Source organism: Mesoplodon bidens (genome assembly GCF_964165515.1).
Source record: "Mesoplodon bidens genome assembly, chromosome: 3".
Classification (NCBI taxonomy): Eukaryota; Metazoa; Chordata; class Mammalia; order Artiodactyla; family Ziphiidae; genus Mesoplodon; species Mesoplodon bidens.
The window spans coordinates 11,436,854-11,459,752 of NC_138178.1; the positions used below are offsets into that span (position 1 = coordinate 11,436,854).

The 22,899-nt window shown below is 44.9% G+C and overlaps 1 protein-coding gene across 18 annotated transcripts in view; it reads right to left on the reverse strand.

Annotated features, from left to right (window-relative positions):
- KIAA1217 overlaps nucleotides 1-22,899 on the reverse strand; it is a gene marked incomplete at its 3' end in the record, with an annotated part of 492,015 nt that overhangs the window by 81,119 nt on the left and 387,997 nt on the right. Inside the window, exon 1 of one of the 18 annotated variants that reach the window (XM_081227580.1) lies at nucleotides 8,330-9,024. The exons of the other annotated variants lie outside the window; for them this stretch is intronic. Of the gene's footprint in view, nucleotides 1-8,329; nucleotides 9,025-22,899 lie in introns of those variants that run through there. 18 annotated transcript variants of the gene reach the window in all.

Here is a 22,899-nt window from a genome sequence, read left to right on the forward strand (position 1 = left end):
ATCAAAAGTTTTAACCAGCAATAAAAGATCCCAATGGCAAATACAGGTCACTTAAACAAAAACTCATGATCTATTACCAAAAGGAGTTCAATATTTTAAGAAAACTTTGTCCTCTTAGAGAACCAAATTCAGATTTTGTACCACTTTACCTTCAAGATTTATTTTCTTAATTAAGTTCAATCTTATCTTAGAACTAAGTTCAGTTTCAAGGTACGAAAATCTGGAGAGACTATTCCAGACAGACATTTCCAGAACATTATTCCCAGAGAGTTTACCCAAAACTCTTCACTTCATTTACCTTTAATTTACTTAAAAGCTTTGTCACATTATTTTTCTTGCTGACAAACTTTTTACAGGAATAATAAGGTCTCGTTTGATTTCTAGTAAACCCAGGTACAATGAAAGTATTATACCTAATGTTGATGGCTCTAATGACATACCTGTATCAAACCAACAAGCTTAAGCTAACTTTAACACCAGATATTAATTCAATACTGAATATTTCCTAGATGACGTGAGCCTGAAACTCATTCTGGACAGTTTCTTTTATATTTGAGTATTCACTTAAGCACTTAATTTCCTTTAAGCCAATTAAATAGAGCTCTTTTACAAATTATTTCTGGCAGTGCCACACATCTATAACACGTGTACAAACACACACAGGGACGTCACAGTTCCCATTCCAAAATTTTAGCCATGAATCAGGTACAACAATGTAAAACCCATCAGTTACAAAAGATTGGATGCAGATGGGGTTTCTGGCAGATGGGACAAATCAAGATCACCTGTACAGATGGCTAAACCCTTTTTAGTACTATTTATGGAAAAGACTTATTTCTATTTGTAGCTTTTGGTGATTTTACGAACCAAGTGGAAACTTTCTCTTCCTCGGAATGTCCCACTCTTGGACAAGAGCAGACAGGTTTTTTTCCCCTGTTCCCTTTCTCCATTTGACATCAGGAAAAGTTTCAAGTATCACAAAACTGATTTGGCTGTAAACGGAGAAAATGGTACCAAACAAAATGAAACCAAAAACCCAAAGAACAAACAGAAAATCCTAAATAAACCCTCAAGTTTGGTCTTGGGTTTTTACATACACCAACGACACAGGAGACCATAAATGACACAATTAACACAGCAAGGGTAACAGTACATGGTGCACAGGGCCCCAAGATAACCCTGCCTAACCCCCCTGTAGAGATCCTAGCAGGTACTGTGGCTACATATGCTATTGTAACAAAATATCATCTTCCTCTGACACAGGGGTTCAGAGCTGTAATCAGATCCCTTACCCAAAATGCACCTCAGAGAACTTTCTTTAGGAATAATTGAAACATTCCCCCTTTTTTTTCTTTTTTTTTTTTTTGCGGTACGCGGGCCTCTCACTGTTGTGGCCTCTCCCGTTGTGGAGCACAGGCTCCGGACGCGCAGGCCCAGCGGCCATGGCTCACGGGCCCAGCCGCTCCACGGCACATGGGATCCTCCCGCACCGGGACACGAACCCGCGTCCCCTGCATCGGCAGGCGGACTCCCAACCACTGCGCCACCAGGGAGGCCCGAAACATTCCCCATTTTTAAAGATAGAAATTCAAGACAAACAAAACACAAATGGCACACACACATGCTAGCATCCAAAGAAACAAACCAACCAGTTGACAAATAGGGTAGAAGCCCAACAACTCTTTCCTCTCTCCAACAGGGTATCCCACTCAAATACAGAACAAATTGGCTTATCCCGGCGAAAAGGCCCCACGTGAAGAGGAAGCAGAGTTCCCAGCTATACACACTGGAGCGACTTACCCTACTGTATGGAAACTGTCGGCTCCCAGATGTCAATTCCTTGCTCCAACTGCCAAGTGCTGGGGCAGCCGGTGCTGCTTCGAGGAACTTTGAAGGGAAGACCCTCAGGACAAGTGGTCCCGGCAGCTGCTAGGGCCTTACTGGAAAATTCCCCAACCGGGGCCGGCTGGCCAGGAGCAGCAAGGCTGGCTGCCCCAAATTTGTTACTGAGTCCAAGCTCATACTGCTCTCCCCAGGCCAGGCCAGTTAATCAAGAGATGAGGTGTTGGGGTGAGGACTGGCGACTTTATTCGGAAAGCCGGCAGACCGAGAAGACAACGTACTCACACTCAGCCCCTCCAAACAGCCATCTTGCCTGAGTTAGAACTCAGGCTCCTTTTATACTAAAAGGGGAGGGAGTAAAGTCAAACACTTCCTGTTTCCGGTCAGCCTCCAGAGGGGAGGTGTTGATTTCTTTCTCCCTGCAGGCATTCACAGGTGGGTCTGGTCAAGACGTTGCTTGTGAGCTAAAAAAAAACTATTTTAACTTAATGCTCCTTACCTGGGAGTCAGGGTTCCCAGAGATGGGCCATTATGTGCAATTTAAGCTTATAGGCAACATCCCTTTAGTGATTAGCTAGCTTGTAACAGAACACAAAAGGTTCTTCCCTATTACAAGGCTACACTGCTGACTCTGAAGATGGAGCAGAGAGCCATGAACCAAGGAATGCAGCAGCCCCCAGAAGCTGGAAAAGGCAAAGAACGGGATTCTCCCCTAGAGTCTTCGGAGGCAGTGTGGCACTGCCAATACCTTGGTATTGGCCGGTGAAACCATTCTGTATTTCTGATCTCCACAACTGGGAAATAACAAATTTGTGGTGTTTTAAGCTACTAAGTTTGTGGTATTTTGTCACAGCAATCACCAGAAATGAATACACCTGAGGTAGAGCTCAACATCATGGAGTCTGAGGGAAAAAACAGTGCAGTGGTTTAAATACTGAGCTCATAGCTTCTTAGAGACACTAAGAAACTATGTGGGTCTCATGTACCAAAAGGGCTAAACTGTCTTCTAAAGCTCATCTTGGGCACATTTTCTGAGTGGTAGCCCTGGAAAGTAGATAGTAAGCATCTTTCCCATCTTTTCAAGCTGATACAATATAGGGACATGGCCAGAGAAAGGAGATGCATGGGAAAAGTTTGGAGGGAAGTTTTACTCCTTTGCTGATGCCTTACTATGAGACACAAGATCTGAGAGGTCAGGAGGAAATAATGATTCAGGAGATGAGTGCAATTGGAGGCAAATTCAGAGTAGGGATGGCAAGAGATAGAAGAGGGAAGGGAACCCCAGGCCTGGCGGGGAGGAAGAATGCTAACAGTACCCCCTCTGGGGTTGCCACGTGATGATGATGAGCATGCTGGGAGAGGTCGTCATAAGACCCGCGGTACTTGCCCAGGCAGCAGTGATTTCTGGGCTGTTTCATTACCACCCAGTTCAGGAGAGTTAGGACTCTCCCACTAGCTCTCCTTTAGAAGAAACAACAACTAAAGAATCAATGACTCAAGAATCATAGATACAGAGAACAGATCAGTGGCTGCCAGACGCAGGAGGTGGGTGCCTGGGGGGCTGGGGGTATGTGTGTGAAATGGGTGAAGATGGTCAAAAGATACAAAGTTGCAGTTATAAACTACATTTGAGTCCTGCGGATGTAAGGTCCAGCATGGTGACTGTAGTTAATAACACTGTATTGTATTTGAAAGTTATGAGAGTAGATTTTAAAAGTCCTCATCACATGAAAACAATGGTTAACTGTGTGTGGTGATGGATGTCAACTAGACCTAGTGGGGTCATTTTTTCACAATATATGCATCCATTGAACCATTATGTTGTACCTCTGAAACTCATACCATGTTATATGTCAATTAGATCTTAATTTTTAACAAAGGAAGCAAGTTAATGGCAGAAGAGAGGAAACTCATTTGCAAGTGCACTATTGTATTTAGCAAGGGGCAGAATCATAAATACCAACGAACTCAGGATGTGAATAGGTGGTGCTTTTTGTTTTGATCAAAGCCCAAGAGGGTCACGCTCACTGAGATTCTCCAAACGGCTGCAGGGAGGGGACGGACAGCCAATGGCACCTCCCAAGCCCTGTCTTCTAGTGTGATTTGTGCTGTATCACAGGAGCCGCATTTCCATTTGGAGCTTCTCAGAGATGTGACAGAGAAGGGGGTACAAATGACTGGACGGGGGGGAGGTAGGGGCGTGAGGGGAGAGGAGATGGCCTCAGAGGGCCGAAAAGCAAGCTGGGCAGCGGAGAGACCCACAGTGTGCGCGAGAGAAGACATAGAAGAGGCAACAAGAAGGCTGAAAAGGAGACAGAGCCCAATGCCCTGAATACATATTGATTCCTTACCTTATAAATTCATTCACTTAGTAAACAATGTTTGCCAAGCACTTGCTAAGAACCAAGCATGATTCGAGGACACAGCTCTAAACAAGCCCGTAAGTTCCTGCCCTGGAGGGGAACTTCCTGCTCTTGAGAGGATACATTCTTACCTACATCTGGTCATGAGGATGCAGGGGATGGTCTCCTACAGCTCCCTCATCTTGTCACTGGAAGGACCCAGCAATGCAGAATCCCTGACCCGGGGACTTTTACACATTATGGTGGGTTTCATAATAGAAATGACTGACAAAAAAATGAAAGCAAAATGCAAATATTAGCAACCAAAAGGAGCTCTTGGAGGGGTACATTGTCCAAGCACTATTGAATTGGCTCCTGAGCCCCCTTAGGGGATCCCAGAGTATGCAGGCTCCTCACTCGACATTACAATTTTATCTCCACGACCCCTGCCTCCCCAACACACACACACACCCCACACACGCACGCACACCACACGCACACCACACGCACACACACCACAGCAGACAAGTCTGTTCTCCTCCTCTAAACCGGACTTGGGATATCCTCAGGCTGTCCTCACCCCAGGGACCCTCACCCCAGTTCCTAGCCCTTGGGGAGTCACACCTAGGGTGAGGTCAAGGTCAGCCTCCAGGTGTGTCTGCTCCACCACATGGCCCAGTCCTGATGCTCCAGCCCATGCACTCTCAAGGCTCAGGGGCTCAGGGCCATAGACCAGGAGGGCATTCCCAAGGTCACTGTGTGATAATATACCTGATTCCCATTCCAGAATGGCTGGAGCAACCATATAACCAAAGTTTTGTATTAGATCAACATGGATCCTCTATAAATACCTCTCCCACCCTGTCTTCCTCAATGCAGGGCTCAATGAAAAGAAAGGTCAGGCTCAGTGGTAAGCAAGGCAGGGCTTCACAGGTGATAAAATACAAGAGGGACTGGCTCAGGGCTTCCCTGGTGGTGCAGTGGTTGAGAGTCCGCCTGCTGATGCAGGGGACATGGGTTCGTGCCCCAGTCTGGGAAGAGCCCACATGCCGCAGAGCGGCTGGGCCCGTGAGCCATGGCCGCTGAGCCTGCGCGTCCGGAGCCTGTGCTCCGCAATGGGAGAGGCCACAACAGTGAGAGGCCCGCGTACCGCAAAAAAAAAAAAAAAAAAAAAGAGGGACTGGCTCAGCCGGCAGTGCATATTTGGCCAAATTCCCCACCCAATCAGACCACACAACGCAATAATCAACCCAAACACACGTAAAGATATATTCAAACATGCCACTGTGTATAAAGCGTCACATGGTGATCAAGGTCAATCAGGTGCAACAAATAGTAGGTACTATTGTCATTATTGTTATTCATCCCCCCTCCCCCCAAAGAATAGGGTTTCAAATGTCTAGAACCCATTTAGGATGAACAATAATCCTAACGGGGTTAGTCACTACTCCCTGTCCTCTCTTTCCTTCTCATCTGGCTTCATCTGGATTTGGGGGATCCTGAACCAAATGAACACATAGAGAACCCCCCCTTTTCTGGTAAGAGAGCAAAATGAGACATCAGTATTCCTAGGAGTACAGAACTGTCTAGAAGAATAAAGAGTATTAATGAAAGAAAAATATAAAGTTAATTTTAATTAATAAAAATTTGAGTAAATTTCTTTTAAAACAACAGAGATGCCTGCATAGGTGTTTTAAAAACATGTTTGGTGATGTGAAAAGAAATGGCTAGGAGGCACATTATATAACTAAGTGAAATGAAGTTATATAAAATTTAAAATAAAACACATGCAAAAAAACTCATTAGAAAAATCTCTTAGACTTTCTGGACGCCTTGTGCAGATGAATTCAGAAAGAAATGTAACAATTAATTAACAGTAATTCAGATACACTGTGCATTCATATGGGAAATGCAGGTGATAGTAAAAATATTTAACATCCAACAGCCAGTATCACATGAGTACCAACCAGCCAGAATGGGACCTCAGCCAACGAGGATGGATCGTAGCCATAAGCAATCAACATTACGTACCTGATGGTAATGCTGTATGTCAGCCCTGTCTTGTCCACTTCAAAATAATCCTGCCTTTATCCAACAGGGTCACTGAATGAATCACTGTCCACCTGAGTTATCCACAGTGGAGGTGAATACAAGCATTCTGCTATGCCAAAACAGGTAATCTAAGGATGAATGTCTCCATCAATATGGGTGACCTAGAGGTTGGAAGCCTTTGGTAAAATTCTTCTTTTGGTTTGCCAACCCAGGACTGACTTTCCAAGACTGAGTTTTGAGAAGAATCTTGATAATTTCATTCTTGGCTCTACATGGAGCCCAAGTAGAGAATGACATCATCTTCCCATGATATAGTAGGGAAATGTTTTAAACCTGCCGCTTGAATAAACCCTTAAAATTAGATAACTTGGGTTCACACACTAAAGGATACAGAGCAACCAAAGGCAAATCACTGTTAGGATGAGGCAGAAGGTATGGGGAGACAAAAAGAAAGAATCTTTCTGAAGTCTTCAGTGTGATCTTCCAAGGAGTCCACTTGCTAGTCCAATAAAAAGTGGACTTTAGGGGCTTCTCTGGTGGCGCAGTGGTTGAGAGTCCACCTGCCGATGCAGGGAACGTGGGTTCGTGCCCCGGTCTGGGAGGATCCCACATGCCACAGAGAGGCTGGGCCCGTGAGCCATGGCCGCTGAGGCTGTGCATCCGGAGCCTGTGCTCCGCAACGGGAGAGGCCACGGCAGTGAGAGGCCCGCGTACCGCAAAAAAAAAAAAAAAAAAAAAAAGTGGACTTTATGTACAGGAGATATACTCATTGCCTGACTGACTGAACCAGCATGACACTTAAGATTCTATAATTCATAGTTTAAAAAAAATCCCAGCCCTTTTTATTAGTGTTCTTTCTATGGAGGTATCTTCCTAGAATCAGGCACTTGCATGGTCTTGTTTTGTTTTGTATTTTAACTGTGTTTTGGCTAATGAGTAAAGAAATGACATTAAATACATGCTAGGTTTTTCCTATACTGTTACTCAAAGTCAGACCTTTTAGGAGAAACTTATATTAAACTTTAAATGTAAAATAAATAAGCAAAACACACACATACACACCCATGCCCACGGTTGCTATTCACCTTAATAAACCTGAATCCTTTATTCTCCCACCAGTTCTTCTGATGGTCACTAATCTTCTGTATCATTTCATCGCTCTTAGAAAGTTGAAAATATCTGATATGTTATATCACTGACACTTTTAGCTCAGAAAATTTCAACCCTAACGTCTTTATGTGAGCTTTAAAGAATTTCATTTTACAGCAAGAAAGAGATGACCTAAATACAGAAATAAAGATTCTTTTAACACCTCCCCAGGACACAATATGGATATTTATTTCCCTGCACCTCGGCCCAGACAAAGAAAAAATTCATTTATTTGCGCTAGATATATTGGCAACGCATGAATGAGGCTGTTCCTCATCGTTCATCTGTTTTGTTGGGCATTGTCTCCCTCCTTCCATTACTGCCCAAGCTACGGCCAGCTCTTGGTTGAGTGAGTCCTTCCAATTCTTGTAAACAGCATAGTTTCTTCCAGAGCCTCTGCACCGTGGCCCCAGCTGAGAGGCCGCTGCCCTGCTCATAGCACACGACTCAATACACTGCTTGGCTTACCCTCCTTAAAGACCAGAATGAATCTGGGGCAGTTTCAAATTAATCTACCTGAAGTCTGAGGTAGGAATCCTAACATACCTATATTTCGTTTCCCCCCAAACACCGTAAGTTAAATCCAATATTACTCATTTACAAGTTTCTCGAATATAAAAGAGGAGGAGAAAAAACTTACAATGGCTTCTGGGAAAAAAAATAAAATCTAGCATGAAAAATGTTTCTTTCAAATGATTTGGGAAACTGTCTCATGTAATCATGTCTCTTTATGGAGCATTAAAATATATATATATATATATATATATATATATACTTTGCGGAAGGGAATATCATGTACAGTTTATTGTGTTTCAAACCCCACCCTTCCAAGTCTAGAATGTGTAAGCACACCACTCAATCAGACCATACAATGAAGTCACCAGACAAAACTGCAAATGGCTCTTAGGAGACTCTTTCATCCTCAAAGAATTAAAGCCACTTACTTTCTCTTAAGGAAATCACCTGAACAGCTAACGCCGGGGAAAAAGCACATTGGCTGAGCTCTCAGTCACGCGATTCCTTTGTTTGCTGGCTTCATCTCAACCCTCGGTTCCACACGTGGATATTTTAGACAGCTTTCTCTTCAGAGAAGAAATCACACACACAAAAACACAGATCCTAAAATGTACCCTGGTGTTCACAACCAGTAAAGACCATTCTGTTTTACCCCGGTTTTCTGAGCGAAGCTGCCACAGGCATGGATAAAAAGACGTCCTTCTCATGATAAGCCAATTTCTCCTCCCCTTGGATATTAGTCACTGAATAACCTCAGCCCACATCCAACCACAGGCTACCGCACGGGTGACTCAGTCCTCTAACAACTGCTCGCACGGAAAACACACACCAACAAATGAACTCAGAGAGGCCTCGGTAAATGGGGTTAACAACGAAGGAAATATTACAAGACAGATCTTACTAAGGCGAAGAGGGTCACGGACACAAGCAAACGACCAGCCACCAACAAACTAAATCATCAGAAAACCCAACATGCTCAGTTGCCCCAGGTCCAACTCTCTGTGTCCTGCTGCAGACGGGGGGCTCCTGAGAAAACCCAGATGGGCCAGCACCCAATGCCCATTCTGCTGCCAGACTTTTCAAGTCCGCGGGTTGACAACCGAAAGAAACGTGAGCCTTTCCCCCTGGTTTATAACACCGGAGGGTAAACACGAGGGTGACAGAGGAGGCTGTCTATTAATTAACCAGGTTTTACCAAGCTGAACTTTGAGTAGCAGCCAGGAATCAGACCTAGGCAGCACCAGGCAAGCGAGTGCAATCATTCTGGAAAACATACCTGAAAGGGGTGGGAAAGAGACAGAGGCCCAGCCAAGGCCTAGCAAAGAGGGTATCTGGGAAAGGGAGCCCGAGTCCTCCTGCCTTACCCTCGACAAGACAGAGGAGGGGAAGGCCGGGGCAGTCTCCTGAGACCCCCGTGGGCAACCGCTGTCAACACAGCTCTTTTCTTCCAGAGGAAAAGGCGCTAGGAGGGCTGTGTTCCCAACAAGAAGTGGCTTGTGCAGCCCTCAGAAGAGACAGGTATTAACATATCACCAACAAAAGGTGAGAGCGAGGAAGCATTTCCTTAGCTCCCAGGCAGGCCCTGTTTAATCACCGTCATGCTTTCTGAGCCCTCGGGGACTGAATGGGGCAGAAAGCCATTCCTGTGGGAACCCAGGGACATACAGCTCCGAAGGCTGGGCTGGAGGCCCTGCTGGCCTTACGCCACACCCCACAACCACGTGCATTTTTCAAACATTTTAAGGCCTTTAGAGGTCGTTCTTGCTGACCAAAAGAATTCCATGATGTTTCTTAAGTTCAAATCCAGTCAGTGTCGCAGGCTCTCTCTAAAAAAAAACTGTTTACTGCTATCAAAAAGCTCTGATTAAAGGAAGGAGAACATGGAGCCCATGACATTGCTTTCCTCCTAAGATGTCTCATTTGAAACAATATATGGATGAAGTTGTTGTAACAGATGCCACCTAAGAGGTCGGAGAAGAGCAGACGGAATGTGAAAAGCCTTGTTTTGATTTTTAATCTAATTGGCAAGAGTTTGTTATTTCTCACCAGAGTATGGGAAGCACACTGTCTTGGCCCCTGACACATCTGGTATACATTTGGCAGGTCTTGTTCCCTCGGTCAAACGCGTGCTTTCCAAGAAGGGGGGTGGAGGTGAAGCTGTGGTCCCACCCCGACTGCCTCCCCAAAGCCCCAGTTGTAGGGCATAAGATGTCCTACCCAGCAGCATTCTTGTACGAATGCACCTGGCTCTTCGTATGTGTAGGACCGTTAGGGAGGTGAACGAATGTGGAGTGTCTGGGTTCTGCTGGCCCTGCCCCCTGGCCCAGAAGCACTGAGCTGTCACTGCTGTTGGCCACATGAACCCCGCCAAGCTCAGCACGGGAGTCCACGTCTGCCGCTTTAGCGGCAGGTGGCTTCTGTGGACCCTGCTACCTTGGGAGTCGGTGGGTGCAAGGTGAGACATGGTCCCGGTCACCTCTCCCATCTCTTCCTTCCTGCCATGTTCAGGGCAATTTTCTTTTACACTCAAACTGCTTCAGGGCACCGTCTGGGCAGGAGAGGCATGGCTTGGTCAGGACTAGAGCAGTAATCCACCGTCAGGAGTGTGAAAGCTGGCACCATCCCGTGGTGAATCGGGATGAGTTAAATGCTCTCTAGTAAGGATTCAGAGCCCAGCTCACCCAAGAAAGAGGGGAGTTCAGGAACCCAGTGCCGGCTGGGGGATCAGGCAAGGTAATTTCCTAAACAGGATTCTGGTGCCACAGAACTCGGCTTCACCTGGGTGGCCTATGCCCTCCAGAGAATGGCTCTTACAGGACAACTTACTGCAAAGTTTGGCTTATTCTGGGTGAACCCAATCACCAACATCCCACGCTCTGGTTCTGTTACTTGGCCAAGTTCTCAGCTGCCTAGCTCAGATGCTACAGCCCTTCTGAACCTGCACTTCCCAGCAGTGTGTTAAGTGTCTTACTATTCATTCTCCCTGTTCCTTTCACTGACTGGCACTATAGGCAAAGTGGAAGCAATTTATTTCTAGTGAGTATTAAGAAAAGACATGCTAATAACTAGTCAGCATTACCTCAACGGGAAATACTTTTTATGCTCTGGTAAGGCTAACGGTCTTGTGAAATTTATTCCTATTTCCCCTTTCGCATTCGCTGCTTTATTGGCTTTTTAAAAAAGTACATATGCTAAAAGAAAATCTAAACCACTCTTATAAACACAAAGATGTTATTGTGAAGGGGAGTGATTTTGATGCTGGAAAAATTTCAAATTCATCTTTCTTACACTGTTAAAATTGGAAAGATGGTCCTTTGGAAGGTCTATTAATGTTTCATTTGGTCATAAATGGAATGGTTCCCAGACACGAGACATACAGACTGTTGCCAAAATTATTTAATTCTCAGGAAAGACACGGTGAGCTTCTGGCTATATTTAAGATGAGTGTTATTCCCACAAATATTTTGACACAGCCAACTCTGCTGAGCCCTCCTGCCCCAGACCCGCTGGCTGACTTAATACCATGCCCAGTGGTGACTCAAGATCTCAGGATGGAAATGCATAACAAGTAACATGAAATAAATCATGTGACTTCCAAGCCACAATCAGTAACTGTGCAGAGCTGCAGCACAGATAAAAGAACAATGTCCTCATAAAGACATTCAATCTTCTGTTGGGATACTCAGGCAAGGACAACCTCCTTTTATATCTAAAATAGTTACAGTTTGTAAAACGATATTTTCTTGCTACCACTTGCAACGGATGGTACAAAGAACTCCCATTATTTATCTCATCTCTGCACATCCACCCCTTTCCTGCACAGACAATTACTTTTATACACAACTCCCTTTTGGTGCTCTGAGATAAGTCGTCTCCATCACCCAAATACAAATGTTCAGTGCCTTAGATTTTGTTTTTCTTTTTAGGACAAGTCTCTAAACTCCTATTTCACTGGTCAACATAACATCCTACAGTATATAATATACTGTTTTATTTATTTATAATGTTTTTTATTCTACGAAGGATTTTACTTTTTTTCCCCTTTTTTGGCCGCATCGCAAGGCATATGGGATCTTAGTTCCCCGACCAGGAATTGAACCTGTGCCCCCTGCGGTGGAAGCGCGGAGTCCTAACTGCCAGGGAATTCCCCTCTCCTCCACTTCTCTTATCTTGTGATGACAGTCAAGAAAAATCTAGATAACTCCATGCGGTGAAGGTACGATGGAAGATGGCTACACACACACACCATCATCATCATCATCATCATCCAGCAGTTTGCAGTTTAGACAGTGCTTTCAATGGTGATTTTATTTCACGAGCCACAGAACGAAGTGAAATGCATGGGGTCAGGAGGTCTGGTGTCACTCTCCACATGTGAATGGTGAGAAAATGGAAGTGTGAGGAGATAAGAACCTTGTCCAGCTTCACAAAGGACTAAGTAGCAAAGCAGCAAGAATCCCCATCTTCAGCCTCAACACTGTCACTACTTCCTTCTCTGTTTAAGTGTGAAATCTCATGTCCTTCAGGTCGCTGAGGAGCTGTGCAAGGACTCATGCTCCCAAGGTCTTCCCTACAGAATTACTGAGGGTTAATGCATTTGAGTTTTGACCATGAGCGGGCAGTCTGGTGAACTCCGCTCGAGAAGTACCTCATTTGCTCACCTTTCAGGTCCAGATTTTCAGGGCAAAGGAAAAGAGTAACAGGACATCTCAGTGGCTTTAGGATATAATGATACAGGTACTCTCTTGACTTACTATTAATTTTTACCTTCCTGCCTCAAAATTAGTTATATAATTAATTATACATTGTATTTAACTAATATACATATTAGTATACATTATGCTTATATATACTTACATATCCTCATATATTATATACCACTAGTTAATTCTCACTATATGGGTATCATTACATCACCAGTTACATACGTGTAAATACGTGTATATACACATATACGTATATGTATACACACATATATATGTCTTCATTAATCACAGACACCAGATTGCTTATGGGATAAAATATCTGGGCCTCATCTGATTAACATTCTTTACCATTAGGACCCCGATTCCGCTACTGGGTGACATTCCTGGGACCACATCTCTCAGATGCGTTCCACCTCTGTCACTGTGCCTTATGTCCCACTTACCTTTCATTCAGGAAACGGATCTAGGTGATTATGTTGTAAGTGAAAGAAAGCTGACACAACATTATATAGCTTTAGGATGCTCACAACAATGTAAGAATTTTTTTAAAAGTTTGGTTTGATGATACAACATATCATCACCGTATCCAAACCTAAACAGCGAACTGACAACGATCTACCTAGACTTTTACGCTCTACAGCTACAGCTTAAAGGATAGATATTCTTCAGAGACCACTGGAGAAAATGCTGGTAAACAAACTGATGGATGGATGATGCCAAGTTGGAAAATAAATGGTCTTTTATTCTCCGTCTGCCACTGCCCTCTCACAATGTAGCTACTCAAATCGCCATCAGCCCCTTTCTCAGGGCTTCAAACAGCCTCGGCTTCTTAACACCAAGGGTTCCCTGGTAGATTTAACCCCTTCAGGCCTGCTTCCTGTCCCCCTGCCCCTCTCCCCTTTCTTTCCTCACAACTTTTCTGGAATCAACTCTGTGCACCTGGGTCATAACCGTGGCCCTTCTATTGGAATCGTCCCGTTGCCTGCATTCTGCTCTGTTTTCATACTGATCGGGGTAGGATATGTGCTGGTTCTATTACCAAGTGATAGAACAAACAACACAATATAAGGTGAGCTATGTCAGCAGAGCCAATTTTAAAGGGAATTTTATGGATGGCTTCTGATGAAAGGTGTTTTAGCCATGCCATTATTCTTGATCCTCAGGGTGCACAGTATTAGCCAGTGTCAAAATTTATATGAAAAGAAAGGGTTGTGTGAGCGGACAGCCCCAGAGGATAACACTGAGGGACAATAATTCAACAAACCCACCAAGTTCAATTTTTCCCTCAAAATAAACATGAAAAAACAATGATGGTGATCCAGATCAAAATAGCCCTTGTGCATATTTTTCCTGGGTTCAGAAGAGCCACTTTCTTTCTACTCTTAACAGCAACTCTTGAAACTAAAAGAAGTTCCATGGGTGTCCCAGGTATACTGAGTATGTGAACTGGCAAAATTCTCTCATGTATGACTGGGAATAGATGCCATTTGTTATATAATTATATAGGCTTGTGAACTTTCCCAGTTCTCATTAGTTATGAAAGAACTGAAAAGGTTCCAGGTTTATAAATTACATGAATATATGTTTGAAGACCCATCTGTTTTCCTTGGGTTTAGCCGGAGTCTGTGGCAGCAAACCAAGGACATCTGCTAGTCTGGACCAGGCCAGTGGCCCCGAGTGTCCCAGTCAGGTGTCTCTCACCAAGTCAATGCAATACGTGGAGAAGGAAGAACACCAAACCGGGTATCCTGGAACCTGACTTCTTTTTTTTTTTGCAGTGCACGGGCCTCTCACTGTTGTGGCCTCTCCCATTGCGGAGCACAGGCTCCGGACGCACAGGCTCAGCGGCCATGGCTCACGGGTCCAGCTGCTCCACGGTACGTGGGATCTTCCCGGACCGGGGAACGAACCCATGTCCCCTGCATCGGCAGGTGGACTCTCAACCACTGCGCCACCAGGGAAGCCCCGGAACCTGACTTCTGATCCAGGTGTTAAGATCCGGTTCTTTACCTGTAAGCAAGAAGTCTGATCTCTTGTTGCTTCTCAGGCCCATTCCAAAGGCGACATTTTGTGGGTCTGTGAAATATGTGGGTAGTCATTATGTACGCAAAGCTATGCAAAGCCCAGTGTTAAGGCTGAGGAAGGAAAAAGAATCTTTAAGCCACAGTTCCTACCTTTTAAGAGTAGAGAAGATGAAGCATGGACATGAGTAATAAAAATAAGACAAAAAGCAAGAATAACTGTGGCAAGTGTCAAATAGGTGCAACAGACAAACCCTCTGGAATCTCTAGAAGAATAAGATTTTTCTGGCTGGGATAGTTGAGGAACACTTCCCTGAAGAGGTGAGATTTAAGTGAGTCCACAAATTATGAGCAGAATTTCAGTAGGGAAGAAAGAGTTTCCTTTCTTAGGAATTCCAGGCAGGAAGAAAGGCATGGTCTTAGACCAGGGGTGGGGAAGTGTCAAGTGTCCTCGGAAATGACTAGACCTCTGATCCGACCAGCAAATTATTCTAGGGCAGTGGTTCTCCAAATTCAACGTAATTCAACAACATCAGAATCCCCCAGAGGGCTTGCTGAAACACAGATTAATGCGTTCCACTTCCCATTTAACAGGACTCGGGTGGGGCCTGAGAATTTGCCTTTTTAACAAGTTCCCAGATGATGCTGACCTGCTGGTCCAGGGACCACTCTTTGACAAAAACCGCTCTAGGGAGTAAAGGGGAGAGGCAAGCTCACATCCAAATCTCCATTCTGTTGTGGGCTTGGTTAAAGCCTAATTCAGAAAGCTGACCTTACTCAACTTTGGGTGACAATCATAATTACCTAGAGTTTCTCCATCTGTAAATATTGGCAATTAAATCTGCCAGGAGAAGATGGAGATAGGGAAGGGAAACTAATATTTTTGGAGACTTCTTACTTATCAAATGCATTTCCATTTAATTCCTAGCACACTCCCATCAGATAAACAATATAATCCCCATTTGAAAGATGAAGGAACAAAGTCAAACACCAGGACCAGAACAATCTCAAACTCTAGGGTTAAGAAATCAGTGTAGAGACCTGACTTTCTCTGAATGGTTCAAGGTTCAAAGGAGGGCAGTGGTTCAAGAATCACTAAGGTCAGTATTATTCCCGTCTAAAATCAGGTCCAGAAATACCTGAACGAAGTCATCTGGATTGAATGTTGCAAGAGGCATGAGAGGAGAGTAACACAGATCAGACCATATTACTGTTATCTACAAATGTGGGTAGATAACTGCCTTCCAAACATTGACTCCAGGGCACCCAGGAGCCCCAAGAGAGTGCTCCATTTCAAAGGAATACCTTTGTGTTTTCAGTTCAAATATCAAGTCAGCCAACCAGCCAGCCAGTGGACAAGGCTTGGAATCTGAGATGGTCAGCAAAACCACTGCCTCTCCTTATGTGGATAAATAACAGCCTCAAAGACAACCAGTCTGGGAGTCGAGCACACCCTGAGGCTGGGCTTGGTGTGCTTCTCTGCCCATGCCCTGCCAGGCCTCACCCTGTATTGACAGTCCCTGCTCCCCGCTAGGTTCTGACCAGGCCAGGAGCCTCCCTGCCAGACACAAGATCTGCTTCCCTGCATCCAGGGACACACTGCTGAGCCTTTGAGCATTCCTACCCTTGAGCGATGCCCTGCATTCCTGACTTGTAGTAACCACGGGGAACCAAATGGACAGCTACCGGCCCCGTATGTAAGGAAGTCGCGTGCCACGTGACAAAATGCCCACCTCAGGCAAAAGGGCAGCCCCGATCTAGCTGTGTTCCCCCCACCTCCAAACACTGCCCCCCTAAAGGAAAGAATCCTATGACACAGGAGGTGAGGCAGGTGACAAAAATGTGTTGTCATCTACGGGATGCCTTCCGAAGTTCATGATTATCAGGGAGAGCTTGCAACTCCCTTCAAAGAAAAACAGGCTCCAGGCTGACCCCAAAGTAGCTCATCCTCCCCCACTGCCCAAGCCAACCTCCAGCTTTCTTTTTCTTCTTCTTTGTATTATCCTTTCTCTCATTTTTCTTCCTTTCTCTGAAAAGCAACATTGGGGCAAAATTTCTCCAAAAGACGACAGGAAGATATGGGTCGATAAACAGACAAAGGGAGTTTCTTAAAATTAGAAGACGTTGTCTTGATTCCAGACGTTGTCTTGATTCAACTCTCAACTTGTTCAATGTGCTAAAGCCCACAAAGTAGTTTCCAAAGTTTTTTTTAAAAAAGATTTAATCATCTTCCCTCTTTGATCAGTACCCTTCTTCACCATGATACAGAAGGACAGCAGGGTGTGGTGGAGAGAGTGCTGGATTATGAATGAAAAGACTTGGTTTCTGTTCCCGAGGACCTCCTTGGGCTGTGGTCTCAGGGCGGTGACTGTGGTCCTGACACTGGTTCTGCTGCTAAGTGAGTTCGGGAACACCCTCTGTACTTACCCTGCTGGTGCTGTGAACATCAAATGAGCTGAAGTACCCTTATATGACTTTGCATGCAGAAGAGCATGGTCCACACACAGCATGACGAACATTCACGGGCTTGCCCCGTGAACTGTGACAGCAACAGGAATAGAATGGCTAAGCCCCACTTGAACACGTGCACAGGAGGGTAAAGAGAGTGATACACTCTCTTCTTGAGATACAAGAGCTCACGAAAGAAAGAAGATTCTGAAAGCAGCCGACACAAGAACACCATGCTGTATTATATTCCAAAGATCTCATGCTTGAGACAAAAAAAGTCCATTCATATGCAAGCAAATAACATTTCAAGGAGGCGCTTTTCCTCATTCCCATCCCCACATGAATTGGTGATCCTGACCCCAGATCAGGAGACATAAGACTCTCCATCCACTTGATACTGTTTCAACTAGCAGATTCAAGTATTAATGATTTATAAAAATTGTGAGGGCTTCCCTGGTGGCACAGTGGTTGCCAGTCTGCCTGCCGATGCAGGGGACACAGGTTCGTGCCCTGGTCCGGGAAGATCCCACATGCCGCGGAGCGGCTGGGCCCGTGAGCCATGGCTGCTGAGCCTGTGTGTCCGGAGCCTGTGCTCCGCAACGGGAGAGGCCACAGCAGTGAGAGGCCCATGTACGACAAAATAAATAAATAAATATATATATATATAAATAAATAAATTGTGAGATGGGTGATGACCCACATCTTTGTTTTGGATCCTTCTTCTTCCCTTCCTATTTTATCAGCAGGGAGAACCTCTCTTTGGGAATGAAAAGAGAATCCATGTCATCACTTGACTGTGGCTGGAATAAAAGCTTTGGTTGGTGAGGAGGAAGCTGAACCAAGTAGCTAAAGGCAAGCTTTTGGACGTGCTCAGAATTTCAAGTATACAGTCCATTTTAGTCTGGTCCCACATTAAAAACAGGGACCCATGTGCTTTAGAATACCTCTTGATAGAAAAACATTTACCTTGTGGTATTGCTCAAAAAATGATTTTTGACCTTTCTTTTTTTTGGTATAGCAAAGTGTGGTGATTCAAAGCAAACGCTGAAATTTTTGTTATTGGGAATATATGTGGAGACGGCCTTGCATGTATATGCACTGTCTCTACATTTAAAATATAAAAGTACATTTGGGTAGTTTTTCATATTATTAAGATGCACTGTGTATATGAGTACATATCTGTAGATAAAAATTCTCTGCCCAAATTAAAAATATCCAAATACCACGTTTCACTCATTTTTATGCTCTAGTCACAAAGTGATACTGAACAGAAACTTATTAGCATTTCACCAAGTTTCTTCAGATCATTGTTACGAATAATAAAAAATACAGAAACATTTTAAAACAACGTATTTCAGTCTTAGAATGGTCAGATTAACATAATTATAGCCTTAAGTTGCCAACAGTGGCACATTTCTCATTTTCATGAGAATGTAGAGGTTCTAGTGGATCGCAAGCTAATAGGTTCCTTGGTCTAAATATATACAGTAAAATCTGCAGCAAATTTCTGAAGCATTAACATCTGAACCCTGGAGATATCTAGTGAGTAATTTGCGCTGCAGTAGAGCAGATTTTTTTTGTTTGGTTCTGCAGTTACACAGCTGCTAGGAAATATATTTTTAGATTTGCTTTTCAAGGCAAGCAAAAATGATACCCACTTTGTGGATATGTAACCAGAATGTTCCCTCAGTCCCTCTGGCAAGGGAGTAGGGACCCACCTACAGAATGTTCCATTCAGTTGCCTTCCTCCTCGGAAGGGAACACAAGGAACAGCCCCAGTCGCTCATCTGTATGAAGCCTTCAGACCCTGACGGTGACACCCAATGCCTTAGAGGCGTTTGCTTTGAAGTTTAAGTGCCTTATAGATCAGGTTCGCACTATGTCTCATCATTGACTACCTCATCATTGACATCATTACCATTTCTTGTTTCGATTTTCCTTTGGCAGCTCTTGATACCATATCAAGGGCAAGCGAAAAGGGACAGGTTCAAAGAGTTTAATCAGAACAAGGGAAAGCATGACCTTTGATTTCACAGGAAAAGAAAAAAATAATAGGGGCTTCCCTGGTGGCGCAGTGGTTGAGAGTCTGCCTGCCGATGCAGGGGACACAGGTTCGTGCCCCGGTCCGGGAAGATCCCACATGCCGCGGAGCGGCTGGGCCTGGGAGCCATGGCTGCTGAGCCTGTGCGTCCGGAGCCTGTGCTCCACAACGGGAGAGGCCACAGCAGTGAGAGGCCCGCGTACCACACACACACAAAATAATAATAATAATAATAATAATAAAAAGAAAGAAATCAAGTATGTGTGGCGATCAACCAACTGAGGGAAACAATCTTCGTATTTCAGGAATATGGGGTGAGTTAGTGCAGCCTTAGCAAGGAGCAGTGGTCCTCCAGCTGGAACGATGCACTCGGCGTTCACACCTTTCATCTGGACAGGCCTTAAATAAATAAATCGGCACGAAAATGATGTACTGAACAGCTTTTCTTTTGGGCCAAGTAACAAGACAGCGGAGGTCCTGCGGACTCTTCAACAAGACTTGATTCTGCTCTGATCTCACAACGGCTCACGGCTGTCAACTGCATAACCTTCAGTGACGTTTTGCTCTGTCCCCTCCGTGTTTTGGGCTTTACCTCAAAGCCTTGGTTTCTACACTTTGCTCAGTTACAAGACACTATCACCATTTTGGCCACATCCTCACACCGGCTGTATTATTTACTCTTTAACGCTTTTCTTTTTTTCTTTTTTAAATTTTTTAAATTAATTTATTTTTTTTGCGGTACGCGGGCCTCTCACTGTTGTGGCCTCTCCCGTTGCGGAGCACAGGCTCCAGACGCGCAGGCTCAGCGGCCATGGCTCACGGGCCCAGCCGCTCCGCGGCATGTGGGATCTTCCCGGACCGGGGCACGAACCCGTGTCCCCTGCATTGGCAGGCGGACTTTCAACCACTGCGCCACCAGGGAAGCCCTAACACTTTTCTTGATGTCAGTGTTAAACTGACCTTTTCTTTCTTACCTAGTTGTGATGAACGATCAGATTCATTTACTCTCAGGTTCTTTGTGCTACTTACCTTTCCAATACTCCATACAACAACATTATATAATCATTAAAATGTAGGAATCTGTTTTTCTATGTGCTGTCAAAAATCACTGGTTCCGGGCCTCCCTGGTGGCGCAGTGGTTGAGAGTCCGCCTGCCGATGCAGGGGATGCGGGTTCGTGCCCCGGTCCGGGAGGATCCCACATGCCGCGGAGCGGCTGGGCCCGTGAGCCATGGCCGCTGGGCCTGCGCGTCCGGAGCCTGTGCTCCGCAACGGGAGAGGCCACAACAGTGAGAGGCCCGCATACCGCAAAAAAAAAAAAAAAAAAATCACTGGTTCCAAGTGAAGAACAACTTTCAAAGTCCTCTGAGTAGGGAAATATGGGAGTTTCCAACAGGGTTATCATAGGAGCCATTGCTTCAGCAAAGAGGCTGACTTTTGCAAATAATGCTATAATACTTCCCAACTCTTTTAAGCCAAGATTGCTTCATTCAAAGCATCTCATAATTTGAAGCAGCTGCTGTTTCTTCAGTTGACTTGATGGCCTATTCTCTTTCAATAAAAATATTGGATAATCTAAATCTGGTTAGCTCAAAATCCGTTTAATTTTTGGGGCCAGGCCCATGCATTTCCAATTAATGAGCTCTGGTCCCACTGCAGGGCTGGGCTGCTATCTGAACAGGAAGCGGGGACCTGGCTACACTTAACTGCAACACGGACGGCTCAGGGAAGTCAGACGTAGAGTCTTTTCCTAAATCAACCAAGAAAACACACCTTGGGGGACCCAGCGGGGTGAGAACTAAAGCAGGGGGGCACTAGAGATGGAGAAAGAGCTGGTCTGAGGTTTTTGTCACTTCCTAATTTTGTGATCTGGACCAAGTCACTCCATCCATGCCAGGCCTCCGGAGTCTCAACTGAAAGGTGAAGGGTTATAAAAGATGATGTGTAAGACCCTATTTCCACCTCTGAAACTCTATGATTCCAAGTCAGCCAGGCCTGTTTCTTGAGGTAACATCAATGACACAGATCAGGTGTATTTCCCCAGCCACCAGTCTGGAGTAGCAGTTCAAGGGTCTCAGGAGCAGACGTATCGCTCCTGCAAATTACATGCAGACCCCATGGGCAAAAAGCAGGACAGAAAGGAAATGGCTTAGCACCAGGTGATTTATAGCTTAAAAACTTTTTCTTCCCTCTTAAGAAAAATCAACATTTGCTTTTCCCCCTACAAATACATATACAAAAGTAACACGATTTCTATAAAAGCATTTATATAAAATGCTGAGAAATTTAAGAAAAAGTGTAAAGAAAAGAATGGTCCCCAGATACACACTACTATACATAAATTAGATAAGCAACAAGAATTTACTGTATAGAACAGGGAACTATATTCAATATCTTATGATAACCTATAAGGGAAGAGAACCTGAAAAAAAAATGTATGTAACTGAATCACTTTGCTGTACGCCCAAAACTAACACAATATTGTACATCAACTATACTTCAATTTAAAAAAAGAAATAAAAGAAGAATGGTCCCCTGGAAGCTCTCTACAAATTAGGATCTTGGACCAAGGGAACCTGTGCTGAGGTGGCCGGATGCAATCTCCTATAGTCTGGGCTTCCCTGATGGGGACCCACGGAGAAGACAGAAAAACAAAACCCCAGGAAGAAAGCAACATGTGGGTGCAAAGAATACAACCTGAAAATACCAGGACTTAATAAACTCCCCGTCAGAGGCAATTTCTGCGAACATCTGTATTTACAAAAGCCAAGCCGAGAGATGCGGTTTGGATATCAAAGGGCAGAGGGTGTGGCGTAAACCCCTCCGGATCTCCCCAGCAGTGGCTAACAACCCAGCCCGTGCTGCAGGAAGAGGGAAGTCCTGTTCTGATCCAGCGTGCTGGTTGTTGGCCAGCCCTGGATTTTACACAGCCATGGAGCTGGAAGCAAGTTGCCTTGATCCTGCAGCCCAAGTTCAGGGCTGTGATGATCAGCTGCATCCCTGTTGATGCTGTCGGCAGTAATTACTTCTCACTGCAAATCACCAGGATGTTTTTGCAGCTGAGTGGATGTCTCAATCTTCGGGCAGTTGCAGGGTAGGTGTGTTGAGGAGAGCAACAGTCCCTGCCTCTGGGGTGGCTTGGCTAGCTGCCCTGACTCCAGAATCCTCCACCTCTGATGTTCTGTAACTTTCTTGCTGTCCTTCTCCTAACAGCTCTGCCAGGAGCCTGAAAGGGCAGCAGGCAGGCACATGTAGGCAAATCTCCATTCCAAGACACTTTCTCACTTCCAAATCAGGCTCATGAATCAGCTCCCTGCCCTATCCCGGGAAGCCGGTTTTTATGAGTGACGCAGCACATGAAGCAAAGAAGGAAGCAGGAAGGAGGAGAGGGTAGTTCACCCACAGTGCTTTTTGCAATCCCCACACGATCTGACTTTCACTGTGTTCTTCTTACTCCAAGTAAGTTGCAACCAAGTCCCCGGCTAAACAACCAGTCTGATACTAGGGTTTTGGATGCTACAGATCGAACCAAAAACATCCCCAAACTGTACAAAATAATTTCTCTTGAAGCCGAATAAGCATTGCTCTTTGATAATTATTATTTTCAAGATAAGTTATCTGAATCTGACTGCAGACTGGGAGTTCTTAGCTACTGGTAAGGAAGGGTGTGCAGTGTGGGATTTAAAAACAGGGACTATAGACACAGTCAGCCTGGGGCTGAGTCCCAGCTTTGCTCCTTACCAGTGTGTGATTTGTCACTTAATCTCTCTCAGCCTCAGTTTT